The sequence below is a fragment of the Nerophis ophidion genome, linkage group LG17 (genome assembly GCF_033978795.1).
Source record: "Nerophis ophidion isolate RoL-2023_Sa linkage group LG17, RoL_Noph_v1.0, whole genome shotgun sequence".
Lineage (NCBI taxonomy): Eukaryota > Metazoa > Chordata > Actinopteri > Syngnathiformes > Syngnathidae > Nerophis > Nerophis ophidion.
In genome coordinates this window covers 26986713-27014619 of record NC_084627.1, presented here as the reverse complement: position 1 = coordinate 27014619, position 27907 = coordinate 26986713, and the positions used below count along the sequence as shown (strand labels likewise).

General features: G+C 43.6%; 1 long non-coding RNA gene across 1 annotated transcript; it reads right to left on the bottom strand.

Moving 5' to 3' along the window:
* Positions 1–16087: 16087 nt before the first annotated feature.
* Positions 16088–16433, bottom strand: LOC133536599 (uncharacterized). The gene is made up of 2 exons (XR_009802499.1): positions 16332–16433; positions 16088–16222 (listed from the first exon to the last, which is right to left on the bottom strand). It is a non-coding gene; the product is annotated as an uncharacterized LOC133536599 (long non-coding RNA).
* Positions 16434–27907: the final 11474 nt, after the last annotated feature.

Sequence of the window (27907 nt, the reverse complement as noted above, 5' to 3'; positions counted from 1 at the left end):
TGGAGCTAGACCGTGTAGTATTTTATACGTAAGTAGTAAAACCTTAAAGTCACATCTTAAGTGCACAGGAAGCCAGTGCAGGTGAGCCAGTACAGGCGTAATATGATCAAACTTTCTTGTTCTTGTCAAAAGTCTAGCAGCCGCATTTTGTACCAACTGTAATCTTTTAATGCTAGACATGGGGAGACCCGAAAATAATACGTTACAGTAATCGAGACGAGACGTAACAAACGCATGGATAATGATCTCGGCGTCTTTAGTGGACAAAATGGAGCGAATTTTAGCGATATTACGGAGATTAAAGAAGGCCGTTTTAGTAACGCTTTTAATGTGTGACTCAAAGGAGAGAGTTGGGTCGAAGATAATACCCAGATTTTTTACAGAGTCACCTTGTTTTATTATTTGGTTGTCAAATGTTAAAGTTGTATTATTAAATAGAGGTCGGTGTCTAGCAGGACCGATAATCAGCATTTCCGTTTTTTTGGCATTAAGTTGCAAAAAGTTAGCGGACATCCATTGTTTAATTTCATTAAGACACGCTTCCAACTGACTACAGTCCGGCGTGTTGGTCAGCTTTAGGGGCATGTAGAGTTGGGTGTCATCAGCATAACAGTGAAAGCTAATACCGTATTTGCGTATGACGTCACCCAGCGGCAGCATGTAGATGCTGAAGAGTACAGGGCCAAGGACCGAACCCTGGGGAACTCCACACGTTACCTTAACATAGTCCGAGGTCACACTGTTATGGGAGACGCACTGCATCCTATCGGTAAGATAAGAGTTAAACCATGACAGGGCTGAGTCTGACATACCAATTCGTGTTTTGATACGCTCTAATAAAATATTATGATCGACGGTATCGAAAGCAGCGCTAAGATCGAGGAGCAGCAACATAGTTGACGCATCAGAGTCCATCGTTAGCAATAGATCATTAGTCAATTTTGCGAGGGCTGTCTCCGTGGAGTGATTTGCCCTGAAACCGGATTGAAAGGTTTCACATAGATTGTTAGACGCTAAGTGTTCATTTAGCTGCTCTGCAACAATTTTTGGGAGGATTTTTGAAATAAAGGGAAGGTGAGACACCGGTCGGTAGTTTACCATGAGGTCAGGATCGAGGTTAGGTCTTTTAAGGAGAGGATGAATAACCGCTTTTTTGAATGCTAGGGGAACAGTGCCCGAGGAAAGTGATAAGTTTATAATATTTAGCACTGATGGACCTAATAATACAAAAAGCTCCTTGATAAGTTTCCCAGGAAGTGGGTCAAGTAAACAAGTTGTTTGTTTTATTCCATTTACACGTTGTAACAATCCTTCTAATGTTATTTCATCAAAACGAGAGAAACTATTTCGGATATTTGCAGTATCCGCCGTATATACAGTCGTATCTGTGTTACTATAACCCCGTTGTAGCTGGGACGCATTGTCTTTAATCTCCTTTCTAATAAGTTCAATTTTCTTATTAAAGAACTTCATGAAGTCATCTGCCGAATGGGTGGAGCTACTGGAAGGAGTCCCTTGTTGGGTTAGCGATGCTACTGTACTAAACAAAAATTTTGGATCGTTTTTATTAATGCGGATGAGATTTGAGTAATAATTAGTTTTAGCTAAGGTAAGCATGCGTTTATAAGTTATTAAACTATCACTCCATGCTTGATGGTGCACCTCAAGTTTAGTCGTGCGCCATTTGCGTTCCAGCTTTCTACATAATAATTTCTGAGCTCTAGTTTCTTCAGTAAACCATGGCGTACGCCTTTTTGGAGCCTTTTTTAACTTCAGCGGTGCTATACTATCAATGGTTTCGCGCAGGGCGTTGTTAAAGTTGTTAGTGAGGTTATCAATAGAGCCCACATACTTTGGGAACGGTGCCATTACCGAGGGCAGTAGGTCCGCAAGAGTCGTCGTTGTGGCATCATTAATGTTGCGGCTGCTATAGCAGTTATTATTATTATTAGCTTGCCGAACATGAGTCTGAACTTCGAATTTTATAAGGTGATGATCAGACATTACTTCAGTATACGGGAGTATCATAACTTTGGAAACGGTGATAACTCTGACAAGCACTAGGTCTATCGTATTACCGCTGCGATGCGTCGGTTCATTTATTATTTGTGTAAGACCACAGCTATCAATTATAGTCTGGAGCGCCACGCACGGTGGGTCCAATGGGGTATTCATATGGATATTAAAGTCCCCCATTATAATTATATTATCGGCGTGCGTCACTAGATCAGCAACAAACTCTGAGAATTCACTAATAAAGTCCGAATAGGGCCCTGGGGGGCGGTAGATAACGGCCAGGCACAGAGGCAGAGGTGTGGCAGACTTCATAGAAAGCACCTCAAACTATTTATATTTATTATTTAAGTTAGGACTAAAGTTAAAGTTTTCGTTGTATATTAGTGCGACACCCCCTCCCCTTTTGAGGTGACGGGCAATATGCGCATTCGTATAGTTAGGAGGGGATGCCTCATTTATCGCAAAAAAGTCGTCTGGTTTAAGCCAGGTTTCGCTAAGACCGATGACGTTAAGGTTGTTGTCTCTAATGACCTCATTGACTAATAACGTTTAGGGAGACAAAGATCTGATGTTTAGAAAGCCCATATTATAGGTAGTGGGCTGTTTTAAGGAGTTGTTGATAAAATTATCCGTAGTAGCAATATTAATAATGTTGCGTTTATTATGCGCAGTGTACTTAAAATAATTACGACCATATCTAGGAATTGATATGACGGGAATTTTCAGATTGTCTACTTGGCGCTGCGATAAACTGAACGCATCATAATTTGCCACCTCAGTATAACGCATGTCTAACTCTGACGTAGTCATAGACACAGTAGAAAGAACATTTTGTGAGTTGTGTATTATTCTACGAAAATTGCTATGTGTACAGGGATCATCCAGCCTGGCGCTGGCTAGTTCTAGCTTAACTGACTCCATACCCAGGCTAGCAGGCTCTGTAATTGCCTGTGACCGGGCTTGCTCTAGTGCAGTTAGTCAAATGTGGCTCAATGCGAAGTCTATGTTCCGAGACAAGAGGATAGCGCCTTCCTGGTTAGGGTGAAGGCCGTCTCTCCTCAGCAAGCCAGGTTTGCCCCAGAAAGAGGGCCAATTATCAATAAACGTAAATCCCTGTTGTCTGCAGAAGCTATCCAGTCACTTGTTAAGAGAGACTAATCTGCTATATCTCTCATCATTGCCTCTCCCAGGCAGGGGGCCAGAGACAATTACTCGATGCCTGGACATCTTTCTGGCGAGATTACAAGCCCTGGCTATGTTTCTCTTTGTAATCTCTGATTGTCTCATCCTAACGTCATTGGAGCCAACGTGTATTACTATATTCGCATAACTAGTGGTGCGGTTAGCCTGCCGTACGTGTTTACTAGACCTGTTGCAAGTTAGCTCCCTAAGATTAGCTTCAATGTCAGGTGCTCTGCCCCCGGGAATACACTTAATTGTGGCTGGTTTGCTAAGCTTTATGTTTCGGGTGATGGAGTCCCCTATGACTAAAGTGTGGTGCCCGGTAGACTGGGGTATAGGACTAGCTAAAGAGCTAAATCTATTATGCGTCTCAACCGGTACACTGTAGCTTGTAGGCCGGTTAGGGCTGCTACAAGCTGGGCTAGTTAGCTCGCTACAGCTAACGCTAGCATATGTGTCCGCAACATCTAAAGTTACGAAATTACACTGCTCTAACTGGCGGACACAGCTCTCTAGCAAAGCCAACCTATCCATGAGTAAAGTGCACGAAGCGCAGGAAGCCATACTCACAGAAACTTTCCGTCGCCGAGTGGGGTGCCAGCAGTCTTTGGGAAGTGGTGGTCACGGTCGCGGGGGTGTAGCTTCCTTCAGACCGGCGCTGCCTTTCTCCGCTAGCCTCGTTATCTTAGCAGCTAGCTAGCTGAGGGCGAAGTGGTGAGACAGAGATCGGGTGATTTGCAAGTTAAATTGAACTATTAAATATGTTCGAGAAGTTGTAAATAAAGCTGCAAAACAGTTAAAATCACACAGATAGAACGATACTTAGCTTTTTTGCAACAAGAGCAGTCAGCGAGCAGTCATTCACGTTGACCCGGAACCGTACATATTGCATCAAAGTTTATTTGTACAGCCCTTAATCACAAGTGTCTCAAAGGGCTGCACAAGCCACAACGACAACCTCAGATCAGATCCATTATATTTTTTAAGTTGACACTGTTGTGTCACACACACACTCTGTGCTTCCCGCTGCTGCAAGAGCACGCAGAGGCTCCGCTGCAAACTCCAGACACGCACCCGCACTCGTCAAGCAGACCACGCCCACTCTTTGCCGCAGCCGGCGACAGTCCACGCCTGACACACCTGATGTTGATGACGGAGGGCAGTATAAAGATGGCCGACACCGACTCCTTGATGTTGGAACGCAAACTACTCCTCTGTCGTGTCACCACCGCTGCTTCCCTCCTGGCCCCCATTTTGCCTTCCTGGATCCCCGACCTCGTTGTTGGACTTTGGACCCGCTCTCCTGCCTTTGGCCCCTCGCTTGGACTTTGGACTTCCTCTGGCTTGCTCCCTTTTGGATTTGGACGCCATTTCATCCAACACGCACCTCAACAACCCTCACGGTATTTACATATGATAATTCAAAACATAGCCATTCATGCAGACACATAGTAGCATACACACTCCACGTAATCATCAAGTTGTAAATAAACCAATTGAACTTGACATCCCACTGCTGTGCCGTCTCCTTCCCCAGTAGAAAACCATAACAAACATTTCAGTATTAATAACCAGCCTCGATCCCCTTCCCTGTCAAAACCTCCCCAAACCAGTCCCAATTGTTTGTGCTACGCTTGTGCTGCAAACATATGAGCTTTTGAGATAATAATAAAAATGGATTAGATTTATACAGTACATTTCTAGACACTCAAAGCGCTTCACAAGATATGAACGTTTTATGGTTTATGTTATAAAGTTAAGTTAAAGTACCAACGATTGTCACACACACACTAGGTGTGGCAAAATTATTCTCTGCATTTGACCCATCACCCTTGATCAGCCCCTGGGAGGTGAGGTAAGCAGTGAGCAGCAGCTGTGGTCACGCCCGGGAATCATTTTTGGTGATTCAACCCCCAATTCCAACCCTTGATGTTGAGTACCAAGCAGGGAGGCAATGGGTCCCATGTTTATAGTCTTTGGTATGACTCGTCTGGGGTTTGAACTCACAACCTACCGATCTCAGGGCGGACACTCCGACCACTAGGCTGTGGTAAACGTGTAATTAACGTGTTATTCATTATAACTACACCCCCACAACTACTTGTGCCAATCTTTTTATCATTTATATCCTGATATTTCCCTAGGTGTAAATAGTAACAACATCAGGATTAATCACCCCTACTTTACACTAAAGTTGTAGCAGTTAGCTTCTTGTATCAACCTGTTCAGTGTGTCGCATGCTAAGCCATTTCTTTTCCTCTACTTCTGCAGTAATAATGCTGCTTGGAAGAAACTTACTGTAGTTTAATTTCCACCATAGTGGTGAGGATTAGAGTCTTACAAGTGGTTTCACGCGTTCCTTGCTGATTGCTCTCAAATTCGAAATGGTTTTCTGGCAAGACATGCACCCTCCTGGAATTCATGCAATCTTGCACGTGTGTAACAAGGAATATGGAAATGAAATTGTGAGTCCCTGAGCTTGATTCCCTTTTGAAGAAACCTTTCACCAGAGTACAATCTTTAGCCATATAAACCAGGGGTGTCACACTCATTTTAGATCGGGGGCCACATGGAGAAAAATCTACTCCCAAGTGGGCTGGACTGGAAAAATCACGGCACAATAACTTAAAAATAAAGACAACTTCAGACGGTTTTGTGTGTTTAAAAATGGAACAAGCACATTCTGAAAATGTACAAATTATAATGTTGGGTTTATTTACACTTACATGCTTCAGTTAATATTATTCTTTGTCGTTATTTATACCTTCTGAATAAATTATGTGATAATAGTTACGTTCAACAGGGCTGGAAGGAGACGACACCACAAGGTCAGATATAGAGGTTTATTGCAACCTTTGATGTGTGTGTGGGATGTGTATGCTACTCTGTTTGGTGCAGGGCGATGTGTAAATTTAACAGTGAAAATGTTACCAAGGGTTCTGAGTTTGTGTTGGATGGATCCTTCGTCGGTCCAGAAGGCGAGGCAAAGAGGGTATCCGTGGACAGGCGAGCGGTCGGGGGCTGGAGAGAAGCAGCGAAGACCGTGTCCAAGCGAGCGTCGAGGAGGCTGAGTGCCAAGCACGGAGGTAATGGGTTCCATTTTTTAACCTTTTGTATGACTCGGCCGGGGTTTGGACTCACAAACTACCCGTCTCAGGCCAAACACTCTAACCACTTGGCCACTGAGTAGGTGGAAAGCACAAAGGATGCGGGACAACAAGGAGGATAAGAAAAGCAAGTACACGAGGGAAGCCAGAAACGGAAGGTGAAGGTCCAAAGGTCCACTGTTCTTTATGCTGTTATCTTGATTACTACCAGGTGTGCTGGTAACAGATTGCCTGCAACTTCCTTGTTGTGTGGTCGTGACGCAGCGGGAGCATGGGCGTGTCCTGGCATGCTGCCAGCCGTAGAGTTGGAAGAACTGGCTGCTAATGAAAATAGATTTTGAGACCGCATTGAGACAATAATGTTCATCAGTGAATTAATTGGTGTTAATTTTTAATCTATGAAGATAAAGACGTATCAAAATCAAATTACAGGATGTTATTTATGTAGTTTAAGAATTTTCCTCAACTGGTGCACTAACATCATGTGGTTTATTTTTTTTCACATACGTAGCATCATCTACAAAGATACTATTTGCTATTGCGGCATCTAGTGGACACATTTAGAACAGCAGTTTCTTTCATTCAAAAATTTTAGCTCATTTTTATACTTAGCAAACTCTTCCTGTGGGCTGGATAAAACCTGTTTGCGGGCATGATCCGCCCCACAGGCCGTACGTTTGATACCCCTGTTATAAACACTGGGATGCAGTTGTGGTAATGATCGGCTGGGTTTGGCAGCTCATCAGCCGATCGAGAGTTAAAAAAGGAAAATATCGGGACTGTAACGAGTAGGTGAGTGGATCCCAAGGACGCAGAGGCGTATAGCGTTGTATCAAGACTTCTTCCCTTAATTTAGGAAGTAACACAAAGTAGCAAAACAAATCGATGGTGGAAAACACAAAAAACACACCATGCAAAAACTACTGAAAGATATAACATCCAACAAAACAAAAGCGCTAGAAGAGGCTAGGGAAAATACTTAATGAAAGAAGTAAAACAGAAAATAACAAATTACAAATAAAGATGCTAGACAAGGCTAGGAATAATAAGGCAAACCTGAGGATGGGCACAAGACGAACTAGGGAGTTCTCTGGCGAGACCAATGACATATGCGACTGTGGAAAACAGTAGGCAAAGATCCGGCGCTCACATGTTGTCAGCAGCCAGGTTAACTAGGTTTCCACTTGATTGTCCTCAGGTGTGTGCTGCTGCCTAGTGAATAAGACAGACAGTGTACAGGTGTGCAGACAAAACAGACTGAACAAGGAATTTCAGATTATCACAGGGTCATCACGAATTGAAATAAACAGAAAGACTTAAAATAATCCACAAAGTTGGGGAAGTTGCAAAAACACAGCATTGTCATAATACATGCAAACCGGCCCAAATGCTGCCAAGCAATGTAAGTGCAGCTGGAGAATGAACTTACCCCATAAAAAAACGTCAAAATGGGTCAGTCTCTTGACAACTACTGAAGCTAAACTTTGATGCAGCTAAACTTTGATGTCAGTTAGGTTTCATGAAATGTGATTTTTGTGCACTGGACAATGGGAACACTGCCTTTTATCCTTTTTGAGCAGTTCATTCTTCTTGCCATTGTCACAAATCTCTCTCTCTCTCCGTCAATCTCCTGGCATGATACCATCTCAGACTCCTTAATCTCTCTACCAGTCTCAGCTGTTTATGCTCCTGCGGCATTGTGCGGGTTCAGGGTGTAGTCAACTGTTGGGACACATTGTTGGACCTGTGAGGAGGCGATGGAGAGATTAGAAGGTTGCACTTATCGTGCTACTGAGACTTGGGAACAGGAGGAGAGAGAGTCGGGGAAAAGACAACCCAGTTGGTGAAAATATGACTCACATGTTATCTTTTTACTTTCATGAAATGAGGCAGTCCCTCCAGGATTTCAGTTTTGTTGTTGTTGGTTTTATGAACTTTTATGAAAGTTTTGTGTAACCTTAAGCTCAAAAAGCACAGGATGTCTGGTATTTTGTTTTACGATTCCCTACAGAATCCAGCAGGCTTTTTATAATGAGATGCATGAATTTGCAGAAGTTCTTCCCAAAAATTGCAACAACAAAAAAATAAATAAATGGGGGTAGGGTGTTTGTTGCGATAAAATTGCAGGAGAAAGTGAAAGTTGCAATATAATGTTGGGATTTCCCCCCTGTGATTATAAAAGGAAAAACTGCTGAAGAAAAAGAAATGAAGAAATAAAAAGACCGAGGAAGGAGTCTGACCAACATGGCACACAAATGAACAAAATATTAAGTAAGAACAACTTACACAAGTATTACTGCCAGGGAAAGACTAATAATGATACCTCAGCCTTCACATGAGGAAAAAATACAAACTTTCACAGCTGAAAATCATTTACACTGAAATCCAGTAAACAACACAAATAATCTTAAAGGACATTTCTATACAGTCCAAGTTTCATTTTTAATATTCTCCCTTTAAAAGATGTACTGTAGTAAAACGATTGAAGGCTGTACTCAAATTTGAGGGATACTGTACAGGCCTATTAAGTTATTTTCAATATAGTCTTTATTAAGTGTAAATTTAGGCTTTGTGTATTTAATACATATCCTGTGTGCTCGGTGGGGGCCTGCTGGGTCTGGTCCCTGCACGTGGTCGTGTGGCATGCTGCGGTGTTGCATGGTGGCCACTGCTAAGGTAGTGGCCTCTTCCTTTATTGTTTTCCTTTCCTCAGGGGGAGGCTCCATCGGGGAGGAGGTTGCTGGATGTGCCATCTCCATCGTTGGATTCCCTACAGGGGTGGGGCGGGTGGTTCCCATGGCCCTGGTTGCCTGGTCTGGCTGCAAGTAGTCTCTTGGCCCCTCGGGGAATGGCGTCCCATCATTCTGCCCGCGTGGGGTCTTTCACTGGCTTGGGGGCTGGTTGGCCCCTGCTTCTCCCGTTTTTTATCCTGGGCTGGGCACGTCTGTCTACGGCTTTCCGCTGGCCTGCACAGTTGCTGGGGGTGAAAAATGCTCAGTCTTTCACAAGAAAGGATGGGGCGAGGTACACTACTTTGTCCACAACCACGTGAGCAAATAGTCAAACAGTTTAAGAACAACGTTTCTCAAAGTGCAATTGCAAGAAATTTAGGGATTTCAACATCGACGGTCCATAATATCATCAAAAGGTTCAGAGAATCTGGAGAAATCACTCCACGTAAGCGGCATGGCCGGAAACCAACATTGAATGACCGTTACCTTCGATCCCTCAGACGGCAATGTATCAAAAACCGACATCAATCTCTAAAGGATATCACCACATGGGCTCAGGAACACTTTAGAAAACCACTGTAACTAAATACAGTTTGTCGCTACATATGTAAGTGCAAGTTAAAGCTCTACTATGCAAAGCGAAAGCCATTTATCAAAAATATCCAGAAACGCCGCCGGCTTCTCTGGGCCCGAGATCATCTAAGATGGAGTGATGCAAAGTGGAAAAGTGTTTTGTGGTCTGATGTGTCAACATTTCAAATAGTTTTTGGAAATATTCCACATCATGTCATCCGGAACAAAGGGGAAGCGAACCATCCAGACTGTGATCGACGCAAAGTTCAAAGGCCAGCATCAGTGATGGTATGGGGGTGCATTAGTGCCCAAGGTGTTGCGATCTGCTGCTCAGATCTTCACGTGTTTGTTTTTTTCATTCTCAGTCCGACCCGTTTATTTCCTGTTTTTGTCCATCACTATGGTTACACATCAGTCCACCTGTTAGTCTCGCCCCGCACACCTGCTACTAATTTTCACCCTCCTATTTAAGCTCACCTTTTCTGTTTACTCATTCTCGGATCCTAATTTGCCCACGCGCATCAGTGACGACTCTCATCATTCGTATGTATTTTCTCGCTAGCTCTCACGCCAAGCCACTTTATTGTCTAGCTTTCATGCTAAATGTTTTGTTTACTCTTTCTCTTTACACCAGTATTTTTGTTCATAGACTTTTGTTATTAAATAAATACCTTATATCTTACTTTTGCTGTGTTCTGCTTCGACGCATCCACGGGAAAACCACACCGGCATTACCATGCCGAAGAAGAGTCTTCACAGTAGGATCCGACCATTAAAAAGTTTTTCCGCGTCTGGCAACCACGAGGAGACCTTCGACGAAGGCACATGGAGGGTATTCCGAGCGATGGAGGCTGAAACTCTCCGATGCAATCCAGACGAAAGCATGATGTGGGACCTGGAGGGAAAACTGGTTCCGATCGATGCTTCCGGGAGCGGTGAGTTTCCCTCCCGCAGCGCTCGCGCTCGTCCGCGTAGGCGGAAGCCGCGAAGTATGGCTTCGTCGGGCGACAGTGACTTGCCCACTCCATGTCTCCCTCCTCACGAACACAGCAACCTACAGTCAGCACACAAAACCCCTACACCATTGTTTGGGGACCCAATAACACACTTTGCTAACAGTTTTACCGACTGGGCAAATTCCCAACTTGTGTCCCGCGCAGATGACGTCATTTCGTCGACGCCCCCCGGTAACGCAAACCCGTCTTCCGATGATGACGTCATCAACAAGGAATTTTTTGGGGAAGATTCGTTTTCTCAGCCATTTTCAAATGACAATAACATTAATAATAAGATACAAAAGTATCAGGATATTTTTTCTTATTATTCTAGTCAACCTCAGTCACCTAGTTTTTCTTCTAACCCACCGTTTAAACCTCATTCTCTGCCCAAGTCCAAGGTTTTTTCTCCCTTTTCAAAGGGACACTCTGGACAATATAGAGGGGAGGGGTCTGCCCGTCTCCAAACCTCCCACCACCCTCCCTTATGGTCAGTCCCTGACCACAGGGAACGGGTCTGGGATTCCCGTCTGGAGGGGGGGGCTACGGCCTATAGCTGTGTTGCGGAGGTAGGGCAGACGCTACCTCTTCTTAAAACTACTAAGCCTCCTAGACCTCCACCACCGGTGTTTACCCCTGTTATACCACTACGGCCTCCTAGACCTCCTCCACCGGTGTTCTCCCCGGTCAAGTCACGCCCTCTTAGACCTCCTCCACCTGTGTTCCGTCTGTGCCCTAGTTCTAGTTTTAGTCACAGTCTCTCTCAGAGTTCGAGTCCCAGCCTTCTTCGTAGCCCATGCTCTAGTCCTACTCGTAGACCGACTTGTAGACTGAGTCGTAGTCCAAGTCCTGGTCCGAGTTTCCGTTCTGATTCTAGTTGTAGTCCTAGTCTTTCTCGTAGTCGTCCTAGTTCCACTCGTAGACTGATCCGTAGTCCGAGTCCTGTTTCGAGTCCGGTCCCGAGTCTTGTTTCTTGCCTTTGTAATATTAGTACTGATTCCCCTCGTGGTCTTAGTCCGAACCCTAGTCCTTACCCAAGTTCTTGTCCGAGCCCCAGTGTTACTGTAAGTCCTAGTCTTTGTCCTAGTCCTTGCCCGAGCACCAGTTTGATTGTTAGTCCCAGTCCTTGCCCAAGCCCTAGTTTGACCGTTTGTCCTAGTTCTTGCCCAAGCCCTGGTATGACTGTAAGTCCTGGTCGTTGCCCAAGCCCTTCTCAAAGCACTAGTGTGATTGTAAGTCCTGGTCCTCTCTCAAGTCCTTGCCCGAGTCCTAGTGTTTGTCTTATCACTCATCATAGTCCTAGTCCTGCTCACAGCCAGTCCCCTAGTTCTCCTCGGCAGACCCCTGTGCCTGCTCCTCGGCTGAAGCCGACTCCTGCTCCTCGGCTGAAGCCGACTCCTGCTCCTCGGCTGAAGCCGACACCTGCTCCTCGGCTGAAGCCGACACCTGCTCCTCGGCTGAAGCCGACACCTGCTCCTCGGCTGAAGCCGACACCTGCTCCTCGGCTGAAGCCGACACCTGCTCCTCGGCTGAAGCCGACACCTGCTCCTCGGCTGAAGCCGACACCTGCTCCCAGTCTGGTTCTCACACCAGCACATGACACTAACCTGGTTTTCACGCCAGAATTCGACTCTCGCCTGGTTCACACACCAGCAGCTTTTTCGGGCCTGGTTCTCACACCAGTTTTGAACTCTAGTCTGGTTCTCGCACCAGAAACTGATGTTAGCCTGGTTCTCACACCAGCCTCCGACCCAGAACTGGTTCTCATACCAATTACAGACTTTAACCTGGATCTCACTCCAGCAACAGCTCCAAAGCTGGAGCCGACTCCAGCAACAGCTCCAAAGCTGGAGCCGACTCCAGCAACAGCTCCAAAGCTGGAGCCGACTCCAGCAACAGCTCCAGAGCTGGAGCCCACACCAGCGTCGACGACGGGGCTGGAGCCCACACCAGCGTCGACGACGGGGCTGGAGCCCACACCAGCGTCGACGACGGGGCTGGAGCCCACACCAGCGTCGACGACGGGGCTGGAGCCCACACCAGCGTCGACGACGGGGCTGGAGCCCACACCAGCGTCGACGACGGGGCTGGAGCCCACACCAGCACCTCCGACGACTCCTGCGGCTCCCAGGCCGCCTCCGACGACTCCTGCGGCTCCCAGGCCGCCTCCGACGACTCCTGCGGCTCCCAGGCCGCCTCCGACGACTCCTGCGGCTCCCAGGCCGCCTCCGACGACTCCTGCGGCTGCAGCACCCGCATCATCCTCGCCAGCTGCACTCGGGCCTGCTTTGGCTGCAGTCCCCGCACCCTCGTCTGCTGCTTCCAAGCCTGCTGGGATTTCGGTGCTGAGGCGTCGTCCACCACGTCGACCACGGGCGTGGCCTCTGCGAGGTCATCCTCCTCGCCAGATACTCCCTCCTCCATGTCGGCCACGGATGTGGCCGTGCCCGGGTCGTCCGCCTCGCCGGGCACCTCATCCTGCGAGGCGGCCACTAATGTGGCCTTTTCGAGGTCGCCCGCCAAAACTTTTTCGGCAGCAGCGTTCCACCCGCCGCCGCCACATGATGTGTCCTCGGTGGATTCGGGGACATGCGATCTGGCGACCCTCCACCGTGGCCTCCCTCCGCCCTCCCTTCGTTTGTGAACTTTCTGGTTTTGGGGAGGGGGTTCAAGTTTTGTTTGTTTTTTAAGACATCTGGTATCTGTCTTTTGTTGGGGGGGAATACTGTTGCGATCTGCTGCTCAGATCTTCACGTGTTTGTTTTTTTCATTCTCAGTCCGACCCGTTTATTTCCTGTTTTTGTCCATCACTATGGTTACACATCAGTCCACCTGTTAGTCTCGCCCCGCACACCTGCTACTAATTTTCACCCTCCTATTTAAGCTCACCTTTTCTGTTTACTCATTCTCGGATCCTAATTTGCCCACGCGCATCAGTGACGACTCTCATCATTCGTATGTATTTTCTCGCTAGCTCTCACGCCAAGCCACTTTATTGTCTAGCTTTCATGCTAAATGTTTTGTTTACTCTTTCTCTTTACACCAGTATTTTTGTTCATAGACTTTTGTTATTAAATAAATACCTTATATCTTACTTTTGCTGTGTTCTGCTTCGACGCATCCACGGGAAAACCACACCGGCATTACCATGCCGAAGAAGAGTCTTCACACAAGGCATGGGTAACTTACACATCTGTGAAGGCACCATTATCACTGAAAGGTACATACAGGTTTTGGAACAACATATGCTGCCATCCAAGCGCCGTCTTTTTCATGGACAACGCCCCTGCTTATTTCAGCAAGACAATGCCAAACCACATTCAGCACGTGTTACAACAGCGTGGCTTTGTTAAAAGAGTGCGGGTGCTTTCCTGGCCTGCCTGTAGTCCAGACCTGTCTCCCATCGAAAATGTGTGGGGCATTATGAAGCGTAAAATACGACATCGGAGACCCCGGAGTGTTGAACGACTGAAGCTCTACATAAAACAAGAATGGGAAAGAATTCCGCTTTCATAGCTACAACAATTAGTTTCTTCAGTTCCCAAACGTTTATTGAGTGTTGTTAAAAGAAAAGGTGATGTAACACAGTGGTGAACATGCCCTTTCCCAACTACTTTGGCATGTGTTGCAGCCATGAAATTCTAAGTTAATTATTATTTGCAAAAAAATATATAAAGTTTTTCAGTCTGAACATCAAATATCTTGTCTTTGTAGTGCATTCAATTGAATATGGGTTGAAAAGTATTTGCAAATCATTGTATTACGTTTATATTTACATCTAACACAATTTCCCAACTTATATGGAAACGGGGTTTGTACATATCCGCATACATGCATCCACACATCCATTCAATAGAGGTGTCTGATAATATTGGACTGCCGATATTTTCGGCCGATAAATGCTTTAAAATGTAATATCGGAAAATATCGGTATCAGTTTCAAAATTATCGGTATGGGTTTCAAAAAGTTTGACTTTTTAAAATGCCGCTGAGTACACGGACATAGGGAGAAGTACAGAGCACCAATAAACCTTAAAGGTATGCGCCACACTGTGAACCCACACCAAACAAGAATGCAAAACCCATTTCGGGAGAACATCTGCACCGTAACACTGAACAGAACAAATACCCAGAATCACTTGCAGCACTAACTCTCCCGGGACGCTGCAATATACATGTATATATCGTCCCCCTTCTGCACCTGAGTCCTCATTCTCGCCAAGGTTTAACACATTCCACCACCGTATATATCGGTATCGGTTGATATTGGAATCGGTAATTAAGAGTTGGACAATATCGGTTATCAGCAAAAAGCCATTATCGGACATCTCGAATATTCACTGTACTTACATATTGTACACACACATGCACATATACAACATGTACTTACACTATACATGTATATAATCACGTTTCATCAAATGTATATTAACGTTGTCCCCCACAAAGTTTTTCTGCACTTTACGTCAGAACATTTGTGTAACCTTTTAGAGCGATTAATGGCGCTGATTTTTGTTGGTCAATGAGGGGTAATGAATGAGTGATTGAAGTAAACGTTGTTAATGTAAACAAGCAAATGACGACATGGGGAGATGCAGGGAGACATCTTATTGGTTATGGAGAGTTCCATTTGTATTGGGAAGTTTTCGAGTTTCTAGTTAGAATTTCAACTGGCACACCCTTCGAGGTCAGATTTCCAACTTCATTTCAAAGTCGGAGCATCCTCACCACCCGAGTTGGCTTTATAGATTGCTGTTCTGGACAAACAATGATATTGGCTTCAATGATATCAGTTATCAGCACTTCTAAATTGTTTTTTTTTTTTGCACTTAATTAGCCATGTACCATGTATCGTTGAACACCTACTGTATATATGGTAACGTTACAAAAATGTAAACTAAATGTATTTCATGTGTTCTATACGTTCTACATTGCTGGCAATAGCGTCTGTATTTACTCTTAATCCTCCGTGTTTGAAAGTGGCAGAAAGAGTGCATATTTTCCCATAAGTTGTTTTACTTAGATAATGCAAACGAAAAAATAGCTTTGGTGATTGTGGCCACCTTGATTGTTGACCTTTTAAATGGAATGCTCACAACTCGGGTGTGATGTCATTCCCAGCTCCGTCTTCTAACCTTTCAGGCAAATGGAACGCACCATTAGACAGGTGCGTTTCAATGCTGCTGGGAAAAAATGTATTTGACAAAGTGTGTAGGGAAATTACTGGGTATCGAACACAGTTGCGAGGCCACTCTGACTTTACTGGGTTCAGTCGAATTCGGGTTATTTGGCGCGAACGCAACATCCCAAAATCCTGGAGGGATTGATTACGTGCAGTGGCACTTAGGTCTTTATATGCTCTACTTTTTGACAGAAATGTACACCAAAAGTGTCATAAACACTGCCTGTGTAGTAGTCCTTGCTATTAAGTAGTGTTAATCCGATACCAATTGTAATATTCATGGCCAATGAAGACCCTATGTTGGATGAGTGGCATTTTAATCAGGCATCTGTTTAGGCAACTACATGCTCAAGGTGGCCCGGGAGGGGTCCTAGCTTGGATACAGGAAGTCAGTAGGAGAGACAGCTATCGGTAGAGAAGTTGGATGTAGATGACCTGTTGGAATAAAAACACAACTCAAAGCCTGAAGAAATTGTCCTGCAGTTTATTCAATACATGGGAACATTTCATGGTGTCAGAATAGAGGAGCAGAACCGACACTAACATGGAACCGACAGGAGTGCCGTCGCCCCGCATGGATTGGGACTCTCTCGATTTGCCGGGAGAATGGAGAAAGTTCAAGCAGCATGTTGGACTGATGTTTTCCGTTCCGCTACAAAGCAAAGGTGAAGTGAAAAGATGAAGCTATTTACTCCTGTGGGTAGGAGAGAAAGGGCGAGACATTTTTAATATGTGGGTCCTGACTGCGGAGGAAGTAAATGTACTGACAGGGTACTATGACCGTTTTGAGGCATATGTAACACCCAAAAAGAACACAATATTTGTCAGGAATAAGTTCCAGGAAAGAGTGCAGGGACCTAGTGAATCATTTGAGCAATTTGTGACCGGATTGAAGCTGCTAGTAAAGGATTGTGATTATGTGAACAGGGATGAGATGGTCAGTGACCGCGTTGTGTTTGGGATACATTCAGCTAAAGTGAGAGAAAAGCTCTTCAACGTTGGATCCGAGTTAAAGCTAGACAAAGCCACGGATATAGCTAGATCACACAAGCTAACCCAGACGCAGACTAACGCTCTCAGCGGAGTCACCAGTAGCACGCGCGAACAGCAGCTGGTACATGCAGTACAATGGCGCGCATCAAACGGTGCCGTAGAGGAAACGAAAAACATGCGTGTGAGTGATAGAGGCGCAAAACGGACAAAGAACTGTGGCTACTGTGGTAATAAATGGCATAGGAACTTAGAAGACTGCCCAGCTAAAGGAAGACAGTGTGCTAAATGTTCAACACTAAATCATTTTAGTGCTGTTTGTAAATCTAGCCAGTACACTAGGAAGACAGTACATGAAGTAAGCCAAAGCCCTGTGTCAGATACAGACGAATTATTTGTAGATGCAGTGCAGAGAGAGCGTGTTGCAGAAATAGAGCAGGCTTTTGCATTTATTGAAATGGGCAAGCAGGGAACAGATCTGAGGTTTAAGCTAGATACTGGGGCCCAGGTGAACATAATTCCTCTGAGAGAGTACCACTGCCTGAAACAGGAGTCTAAGCTTCAACCCACCACACGCAGACTGACAGGCTACGGGGGAGAACAGCTAAAAGTAAAAGGCACATGCACAATAAATTGCAAATATAAAGCATGCTGCATGATGTTGGACTTTTACATCGTAGAAACGCAAGCGCCCCCTGTGCTAGGTCTACAAGCATGCCTGGTCATGGATCTCATCAAGTTAGTGCTGTCAGTCACTGCGCTGCCGCCGCTTGAGAAACTACAGTGATGGAGGAATTTAGTGACGTGTTCAAAGGGATCGGATTATTTCCCGGGGAATGCAAAATCCACCTGGACCCAAACGCATACCCGTGGCGGCCCCTCCAAGAAAGCTTCCACACAAGCTACGCTGCCAATTGAAGGTAGAGCTACGAGAGATGGAGAACACATACATCATCGCCAAGATAACTGAACCAACAGAGTGGGTAAATCGGCTAGTGGTCGTTGAAAAACCACGGACAGGCAAGCTCAGAGTATGCCTAGACCCTAGTGACTTGAACAAGGCCATTATGCGCCCGCACTACCCACTACCAACACTGGAGGACATCAGGTCTGAGCTAGCCGGAGCGCGCTACTTCAGCGTAATGGACGCCCGCTCAGGATATTGGGCCATCAAACTGTCAGAGGAATCGTCCAAACTCACAACGTTCTGCACGCCGTTCGGGCGTTACCGATTCCTGCGGTTACCATTTGGACTCATCTCAGCACAGGATGAATTTCAGCGGAAAATAAACGAAACCTATGAGGGCCTTGACGGCATTCTCGCAATCGTTAATGACATCCTCATTTACGGAGCGACCAGGGAGGAGCCTGAAAGAAGGCTCCGTACTATGCTGCAGAGGTCAAGGGAGAGAGGAGTCCGGCTCAACCCAGAAAAGAGCACCGTCGGAGCCACTGAAGTAAGTTACTTCGGGCATCGGCTCTCAGCAGACGGTCTCAAGCCAGATCCAGAGAAAGTATCCGCCATCAAGAACATGGAGCCGCCAAAGAACCGGGCAGAGCTAGAGACTGTGCTAGGCATGGCCAACTACCTGGCCAAGTTTGCCCCCTGCCTCTCCGAGGTGAACGCGCCCATGCGACAGCTGCTAAAGCAATCCAGCGAGTTCCTGTGGGGCAAACAACAGGACGCAGCGTTCCAGAATATGAAAGATGTGCTCACCATAGAACCGGGCCCAGTCTTGGCCTATTTTGATCCGGAGAAACCTCTCAGTCTACAGGTGGATGCTTCGAAATACGGGCTCGGAGCCGTGCTGCTCCAAGAGGGCAGACCCATCAGCTATGCGTCCAAATCCCTTACAGACAGTGAGATCAACTATGCACAAATAGAGAAGGAAATGTACGCAATACTTTTCAGTTTCAAACGTTTCCACCAATACGCCTACGGACGCCACTTCCTGGTGGAATCGGAACACAAGCCACTCGAGTCGATTCTGAAGAAGCCCCTTGCTGCAGCCCCTCCGAGGCTACAACGTATGATACTCCAGCTCCAAAAGTATAGCTTCACAATCGAACACCGTCCTGGGAAAGACATTCCGGTCGCCGACACACTCTCCAGAAAACCCCAAATCTCCCACGGCAACGACAACTTTAGTGAAGGAATGGACTGGCAGGTACACACAGTGTGTACCACAGCTTGCCGGTGAGTGACCCTAAACTGAAATAAATTGCAACAGCTACAGAGAATGACACACAGTTTAGGTGCTGAGCCAGATGATACTGGACGGATGGCCGGAGAAAAGAAAACAGTGTTCGCAGAGTGTGTCTGTGTTCTGGAACCACCGGGACGAGCTGTCAAAAACTAATGGAATTATTTTCAAGGGAGAGAAGATTGTCATTCCAGCCAGCCTTAGAGAGGAGATGCTGTCAAAAATCCATGCTGGACATATGGGAATGGAAAATGCAAACATAGAGCCAGGGACATCATGTTCTGGCCAGGGATGAACAAAGACATAGAGGTCATTGTGGAGAAATGCTCTGTCTGCCAAGAACGACGCCCAGCAAATGCCAAGGAACCCATGATACCACACCGGATCCCGGACTGGCCCTGGCAAATAGTTAGAACGGATCTCTTCATGTGGAACAACCAGGACTACCTGGTAACTGTCGACTATTACAGTTGTTTCTTTGAACTAGACAAACTCACCAGCACCACGTCAACCGCAGTCATTCACAAGCTCAAGGCAAGTTTCGCCAGACACGGCATCCCAGAGACCTTGGTCTCAGATAACGGCCCCCAGTATACGTCCTGGGAGTTCAGGCACGTCACATCAAGCCCATTTTTCCCACAGAGTAATGGACTCTCAGAGAAATCAGTACAGACAGCCAAAGCTCTCATGGACAAGGCCAAAACTGATGGACGAGACCCATACATCAGTCTTTTAGAATATCGAAACACACCAGTCGACAATTTCAAATCACCAGCACAGTTGCTGATGAGCCGCAGGCTACGCTCCGTCCTGCCAATCATCAACCAGCAGTTGCAACCAGAGATCGTTAGTCACCAAGAGGCACATGCAACGCGAGTACAGAGACAACAACACCAAAAGAGATACTTCGACAGGTCAAGCAGGCCACTACCACCACTACACAGTGGAGAGCCCATCAGACTCCAGGAACAGGGGCATTGGAAGCCAGCAGTGGTCGTGCAGCCTGCTAACACCGAACGATCATACATCATCCGCACTCCAGAGGGACAGGTGTATCGCCGTAACCAGACATCTCCGAAGCACCAAGGTACACCACTCTCACCCACCTGAACCGACCTCATACTCACCTGACGACAACACACCAGAAGAAATCCACGCACCTGTCACACACACAAGCGAAGAAATGGACTTGACTGCTTCGCATGCACCAGAACTGTCATCTGATTCAGAAGCAGAGGCTTCATACCGCACCAGGTCAGGCAGAGAGGTAAAGCCTCGAGCCATTTTGGACCTATGAATTGTAAAGGGTGTACGCCGAACGCTGCCCTGGAAAAAAAATAAAAATAAAATCAAAAAAACGAATGTAACTTTATATGTGTATCTGAAACCGTCATATTTATCGGTGATTCTGATTATTTGTTGTGAATTTACAGTCAAGACTTTTCACAAATGTGCTTGATATGTTCATATGATATCTTATATTACAGTGCAATGCATACTGCATATGGGTTCACTACCGCGCTAAAATGTTGAATGATGCATTCTGGTATTGAGACACGTTTGGCCGATACCTGTGTAAGTAATACACTACGTTACATTCCTTTTATAGTATTGTTTTGCACTAATCAGGTACCTCACACAGAATCTGTCTATTGTGCCATATTAATTCATTTAATATTGTTCCCAGTTTACTTACCGGATACAATGCTATTTTATGCATACATGGTACCGGCAGCACTTTACTATTTTGTTTTGTTTGTTTCCATAAAAGGGGGATGTAATATTCATAGCCAATGAAGACCCTATGTTGGATGAGTGTCATTTTAATCAGGCATCTGTTTAGGCAACTACATGCTCAAGGTGGCCCGGGAGGGGTCCTAGCTTGGATACAGGAAGTCAGTAGGAGAGACAGCTATCGGTAAAGAAGTTGGATTTAGATGACCTGTTGGAATAAAAACACAACTCAAAGCCTGAAGAAATCGTCCTGCAGTTTATTCAATACATGGGAACATTACACCAATATTTTGGTTGGGTACCAAAATGGGTTCCGATACTTTCCGGAAATGTTCTAAATAAAGAGGACACAATAAATGGCGTTATTGGCTTTATTTTAACCAAAAAAACTTAGGGTACATTAAATATTTGTTTCTTATTGCAAGTATGTCCTCCAGTATACTAAAGTAACGTCCGATCATTACCTTATAAAATTTGAAGTTCAGACTCATGTTCGGCAAGCTAATAATAATAATGACTGCTATAGCAGCCGCAACATTAATGCTGCCACAACGACGACTCTTGCGGACCTACTGCCCTCGGTAATGGCACCGTTCCCAAAGTATGTGGGCTCTATTGATAACCTCACTAACAACTTTAACAACGCCCTGCGCGAAACCATTGATAGTATAGCACCGCTGAAGTTAAAAAAGGCTCCAAAAAGGCGTACGCCATGGTTTACTGAAGAAACTAGAGCTCAGAAATTATTATGTAGAAAGCTGGAACGCAAATGGCGCACGACTAAACTTGAGGTGCACCATCAAGCATGGAGTGATAGTTTGATAACTTATAAACGCATGCTTACCTTAGCTAAAACTAATTATTACTCAAATATCATCTGCCTTAATAAAAACCATCCAAAATGTTTGTTTAGTACAGTAACATCGCTAACCCAACAAGGGACTCCTTCCGGCAGCTCCACCCACTCACTCGGCAGATGACTTTATGAATTTCTTTCATAAGAAAATTGAATTTATTAGAAGGGAGATTAAAGACAATGCGTCCCAGGTACAACTGGGTTATATTAACACAGATACGACTGTATATACGGCGGATAGGGCAAATATCCAAAATAGTTTCTCTCGTTTTGATGAAATAACATTAGAGGAATTGTTACGTGTAAATGGAATAAAACAAACAACATGTTTACTTGACCCACTTCCTGGGAAACTTATCAAGGAGCTCTTTGTACTATTAGGTCCATCAGTGCTAAATATTATAAACTTATCACTTTCCTCGGGCACTGTTCCCCTAGCATTCAAATAAGTGGTTATTCACCTCTCCTTAAAAGACCTAACCTCGATCCTGACCTCATGGTAAACTACAGACCGGTGTTTCACCTTCCCTTTATTTCAAAAATCCTCCAAAAAATTGTTGCAGAGCAGCTAAATGAACACTTAGCGTCTAACAATCTATGTGAAACTTTTCAATCCGGTTTCAGGGCAAATCACTCCACGGAGACAGCCCTCGCAAAAATGACTAATGATCTATTGCTTACGATGGATTCTGATGCATCATCTATATTGCTGCTCCTCGATCTTAGCGATGCTTTCGATACCGTCGATCATAATATTTTATTAGAGCGTATCAAAACACAAATTGATATGTCAGACTTAGCCCTGTCTTGGTTAAACTCTTATCTTACTGACTGGGTGCAGTGTGTCTCCCATAACAGTGTGACCTCGGACTATGTTAAGGTAATGTATGAAGTTCCCCAGGGTTCGGTCCTTTGCCCTGTACTCTTAAGCATCTACATGCTGCCGCTAGGTGACATCATACGCAAATACGGTGTTAGCTTTCACTGTTTTGCTGATGACACCCAACTCTACATGCCCCTGAAGCTGACCGACACACCGGACTGTAGTCAGCTGGAGGCGTCTCTTAATGAAATCAAACAATGGATGTCCGCCAACTTTTTGCAACTCAACGCCAAGAAAACGGAAATGCTGATTATCGGTCCTGCTAGACACCGACCTCTATTTAATGATACAACTGTAACATTTGACAACCAAACAATTAAACAAGGCGACTCGTTAAACAATCTGGGTATTATCTTCAACCCAACTCTCTCCTTTGAGCCACATATTAAAAGCGTTACTAAAACGGCCTTCTTTCATCTCTGTAATATCGCTAAATTTCGCTCCATTTTGTCCACTAAAGACGCTGAGATCATTATCCATGCCTTTGTTACGTATTGTCTCGATTACTGTAACGTATTATTTTCGGGTCTCCCCATGTCTAGCATTAAAAGATTACAGTTGGTACAAAATGCGGCTGCTAGACTTTTGACAAGAACAAGAGAGTTTGATCATATTACGCCTATACTGGCTCACCTGCACTGGCTCCCTGAGCACTTAAGATGTGACTTCAAGGTTTTACTACTTACGTATAAAATACTACACGGTCCAGCTACATCCTGTCTTGCCGATTGTATTGTACCATATGTCCCGGCAAGAAATCTGCGTTCAAAGGACTCCGGCTTATTAGTGATTCCTAAAGCCCAAAAAAAGTCTGCGGGCTATAGAGCATTTTCCCTCACGGTAACAGTTCGAGATGCTACCTCAGTAGAAGCATTTAAGTCTCACCTCAAAACTCATTTGTATACTCAAGCCTTTAAATAAACCTCCTTTTTAGACCAGTTGATCTGCTGCTTCTTTTCTTTTTCTCTTCTGTCCCGCCCTCCCTTGTGGAGGGGGTCCGGTCCGATGGCCATAGATGAAATACTGGCCGTCCAGAGTCGGGACCAAGGATGGACTGCTCGTCGGGACCCAGGATGGACCGCTCGCCTGTGTATCGGTTGGGGACATCTCTACGCTGCTGATCCGACTCCGATTGGGATGGTTTCCTGTGGACGGGACTCTCGCTGCTGACTTGGATCCGCTTTGAACTGAACTCTCGCGGCTGTGTAGGATCCATTATGGATTGAACTTTCACAGTATCATGTTAGACCCGCTCGACATCCATTGCTTTCGGTCCTGTGGGGGAAGGGGAGGAGGAGGGGGGTTTGCCCACATATGTAGGTCCTCTCCAAGGTTCTCATAGTCATCATTGTCACCGACGTCCCACTGGGTGTGAGTTTTCCTTGCCCTTATGTGGGTTCTTCCGAGGATGTCGTAGTCGTAGTGGTTTGTGCAGTCCTTTTAGACATTTGTGATTTAGGGCTATATAAATAAACATTGATTGATTAAAATAAAAAAGTGCACGTACAAGACAACTTGTCTTTGAGTAGTAAATAATCAAACAAAGGCTCCTAATTTAGTCTGCAGTAACATATCGTCATTTATCATTCTATTATTTTGTCAACAGTATGAAGGATATGTGGTAGAAACTTGATAATTCATGTACTTGTTTATTTACTGTTAATATCTGCTTAATTTCTCTTCAACAAGTTTTATCTACACTTCAGTTAAAATGTAATAATCACTTATTCTTCTGTTGTTTGGATGATATCACAAGTGTAGGTATCAATCCGATACCGCGTTGTTAAAGTTCATACATTGGTCATATTCAAGGTCCTCATGTGTCCAGGGACATATAACCTGAGTTTATAAACATAATATGACTTAAAAAAAAACAAAAAACAGAAATAGATTTTGTGATGCTAAAAAATATCGATGTTGTCATAGCAGTATCAACTAGATACGCTATTGTACTTGGTATCATTACAGTGGATGTCAGGTGTAGATCTATCCATGGCATTTGTTTACATTCAGGTACAGCGTCATTACGGTACATTTTAGAAGCGGTATAGTACCGAATATGATTCATTAGTATTGCGGTACCATACCAATAACGGTATACCGTACAACCCTATGTTCAATTGACTCAGACTTGGCAAACATTTGTAACATTCGGTCTTTGTGGGACTTTTCTGATTGGAACAAAATACCACTGTTTTTGAATGTAAAAAACACTAAATTCTGATTAGTATTTATATCTACCATGAATTGATTAACGTGGACCCCGACTTAAACAAGTTTAAAAACTTACTTGGGTGTTACCATTTGGTTGTCAATTGTACGAAATATGTACTGTACTGTACAATCTACTAATAAAAGTTGCAATCACTCTATCATTAAATCAACATGTTCATGTATTGTCGAGGAGGTGCTGTGGGACTAATTAAGCTATCGTATATTAAACTGCAACAAAACCAAAATGAAATCATTGGGGGACATTCCTGCAATGGGTTTGGGGAGTATGCACCTGGTGCCGCCCATAAACTGCCCAACATGACGGACACTGCAACGTGAACACTAACAAACGAGCTGCTGCATCAACTTACCATTGAGTGAATCGCAAATTTGCATAACCCCCAGAAGTAATGTATCCACAGGTGCGGGAATCGATTTTTCATCACACCTGCAGTGTGCAAAGACGAGCACTATAATTCTTTGATTTGGATTCCTTAACTGTTGGCCCTGCATCCCCGCTACCTGCTTCCCTTGTTGCCAATTCAGATTTAATGCTCTCCCAAAAGCCTGACACTGATGATGGATTAGACTTATTTTCAGTGGTGATATACAATGAATACAACTGATGGGGGACCAGCTTCATAGAAGGTTAAATATTGTACTGTATACAGTGTGTGTATATATATATATATATATATATATATATATATATATATATATATATATATATATATATTTAGCCTTCTATGAAGTATTGTGTCCTGAGCGAGACACTTCACCCTTGCTCCTGATGGGTGCTGGTTAGCGCCTTGGCATGGCAGCTTTCTCCATCAGTGTGTGAATGTGTGTGTGAATGGGTGAATGTGGAAGTAGTGTCAAAGCGCTTTGAGTACCTTGAAGGTAGTAAAGCGCTATACAAGTACAATCCAGTTATCATATATATATATATATATATATATATATATATATATATATATATATATATCTATATATATATATATATATATATATATATATATATGTATATATATATATATATATATATATATATATATAGATATATATATATATATATATATATATATATTAGGGGTGGGCAAATTAATGCGTTAATTACGCGTTAACTCATCAATCTATTAACGCCGACAATTATTTTATCTCACATTTGCGTATGTTGTTTACATGCTTTTATTTTGTTAACGCCTTTTCTTAACAAGATGGCATCTCCCGGATGTACTTCGTTGTCGAGGGGCTCTTGGTAAATATGGAACATTTGGCAAAAATACCGGACAATTCTGCAAATTTCATGGCTGGCTTACAGCGTGGTCACTCCGGGATCACTTACGACAGCCAGACAATTCTGAATGTGGATAGATCGGGCCGTTTTGGACTGAATGACACGTGCTTGCTAGACCGGCTAGCAAGCATGGGAATACTTTGCCGGCTACATCCAGTGGCTTGTGAAGCAGCGGAGTATTTGTGTTGTCTGTCTATTTATGAATAATGCAGATGAGGCGTGTTGGCTGAGTTCTTAACGTTTGCTTTCAGAGCGTGCATATCACAACATACAAGATGCCGTCATGGCGACACAACCTATACCGGGCTACCGCGCATGCTCGTCACTCCTGTTGCATGCTGGGTAGGGTAGTTATTTTTTTCCCTGGCTCATAACATCACAATATAGTACCATGTATATGCGTTCAGTTTATCAAAGCACCAGGCAAACAATCGGAAAATTCCCATCATATCAATTCCTAGATATGGTCATAATTATTTTAAGTGCACTACGCAGAATAAACACAACATTATTAATATTGCTACTACGGATAATTTGATCAAAAATTCCCTAAAACAGCCCACTACCTATAATATAGGTTTTTTAAACATAAGACCCTGATAAAAAAAATGTTTCTGCTGTTACCTCAGAAATTGCCTGTTCAGATGTTATGATTGTGGCTCAGAGATTTGTATGTAGATTATATTTATTTTCCATAACAAACAGGATAACTTAAATACCCTGGGAGTGGCAATAAGCTTAAATGTATGTATTTACATTTTTTGAGTTGATTTTCATAAAATATGCTATTTAACTGCTACTGTTGAACAAGGACTGATTTAAATTGTGTTTGCACAACAAATGTTTTGGCGCTTTTGTTCATGTGGGAGAATATTCCAATAAAGGTGCATTACACACTACTTTTGAATTCATTATTGGGCTTTACGTATACAATGCAGTTAATCGCGATTAATCGGAAACATAGTGCGATTAACTTCGATTAAAATGTTTAATCGTTGCCCAGCCCTAATATATATATATATATATATATATAAATATTAAAAAATATATATAAATATATATATATATATATATATATATATATATATATATATATATATATATATATATATATATATGTGTGAAATATTTGACTTTCAGTGAATTCTAGCCACATATATTTATTTTATTATATATATAGAAATAAAATAAATAGTTGAATTTCCGACGGCACCTATCAAATACACAGTTGTTCTACTAACTGTACTGTGCTTGCTGGTTGCTAAAAAAAACAACAACAACACTTACCTTTCACTATTTGAGTAACCTTTGTTCTGCCATTTGTGTATTGGCGAGCGATTTCCGAATCCGGGAACATCCTTCACGGATTTGTTGTAGACATGTAGACATCCACAAATGAGAACGGGATGTTGCTATCTTTTAAGGGTTATAAAAGTAAAATCTCTCAGTAAGGACGTCTTTAATATAATGTTCCATACCTGCTATATATATATATAACCATATATATATATATATATATATATATATATATATATATATATATATATATATATATATATATGTATATGTATATATATATATATACATATACATATATATATATATGTATATGTTATAAAAGTAAAAAGTAGGGTTATAAAAGTAAAATCTCTCAGTAAGGACGTCTTTAATATAATGTTCCATACCTGCTATATATATATATAACCATATATATATATATATATATATATATATATATATATATATATATATATATATATATATATATATATATATATATATGTATATGTATATATATATATATACATATACATATACATATATATATATATATATATATATACACATAGCAGGTATGGAACATTATATTAAAGATCTCCTTACTGAGAGATTTTACTTTTATAACCCTTAAAAGATAGTGTATGTCACGGGCCCCAAATTA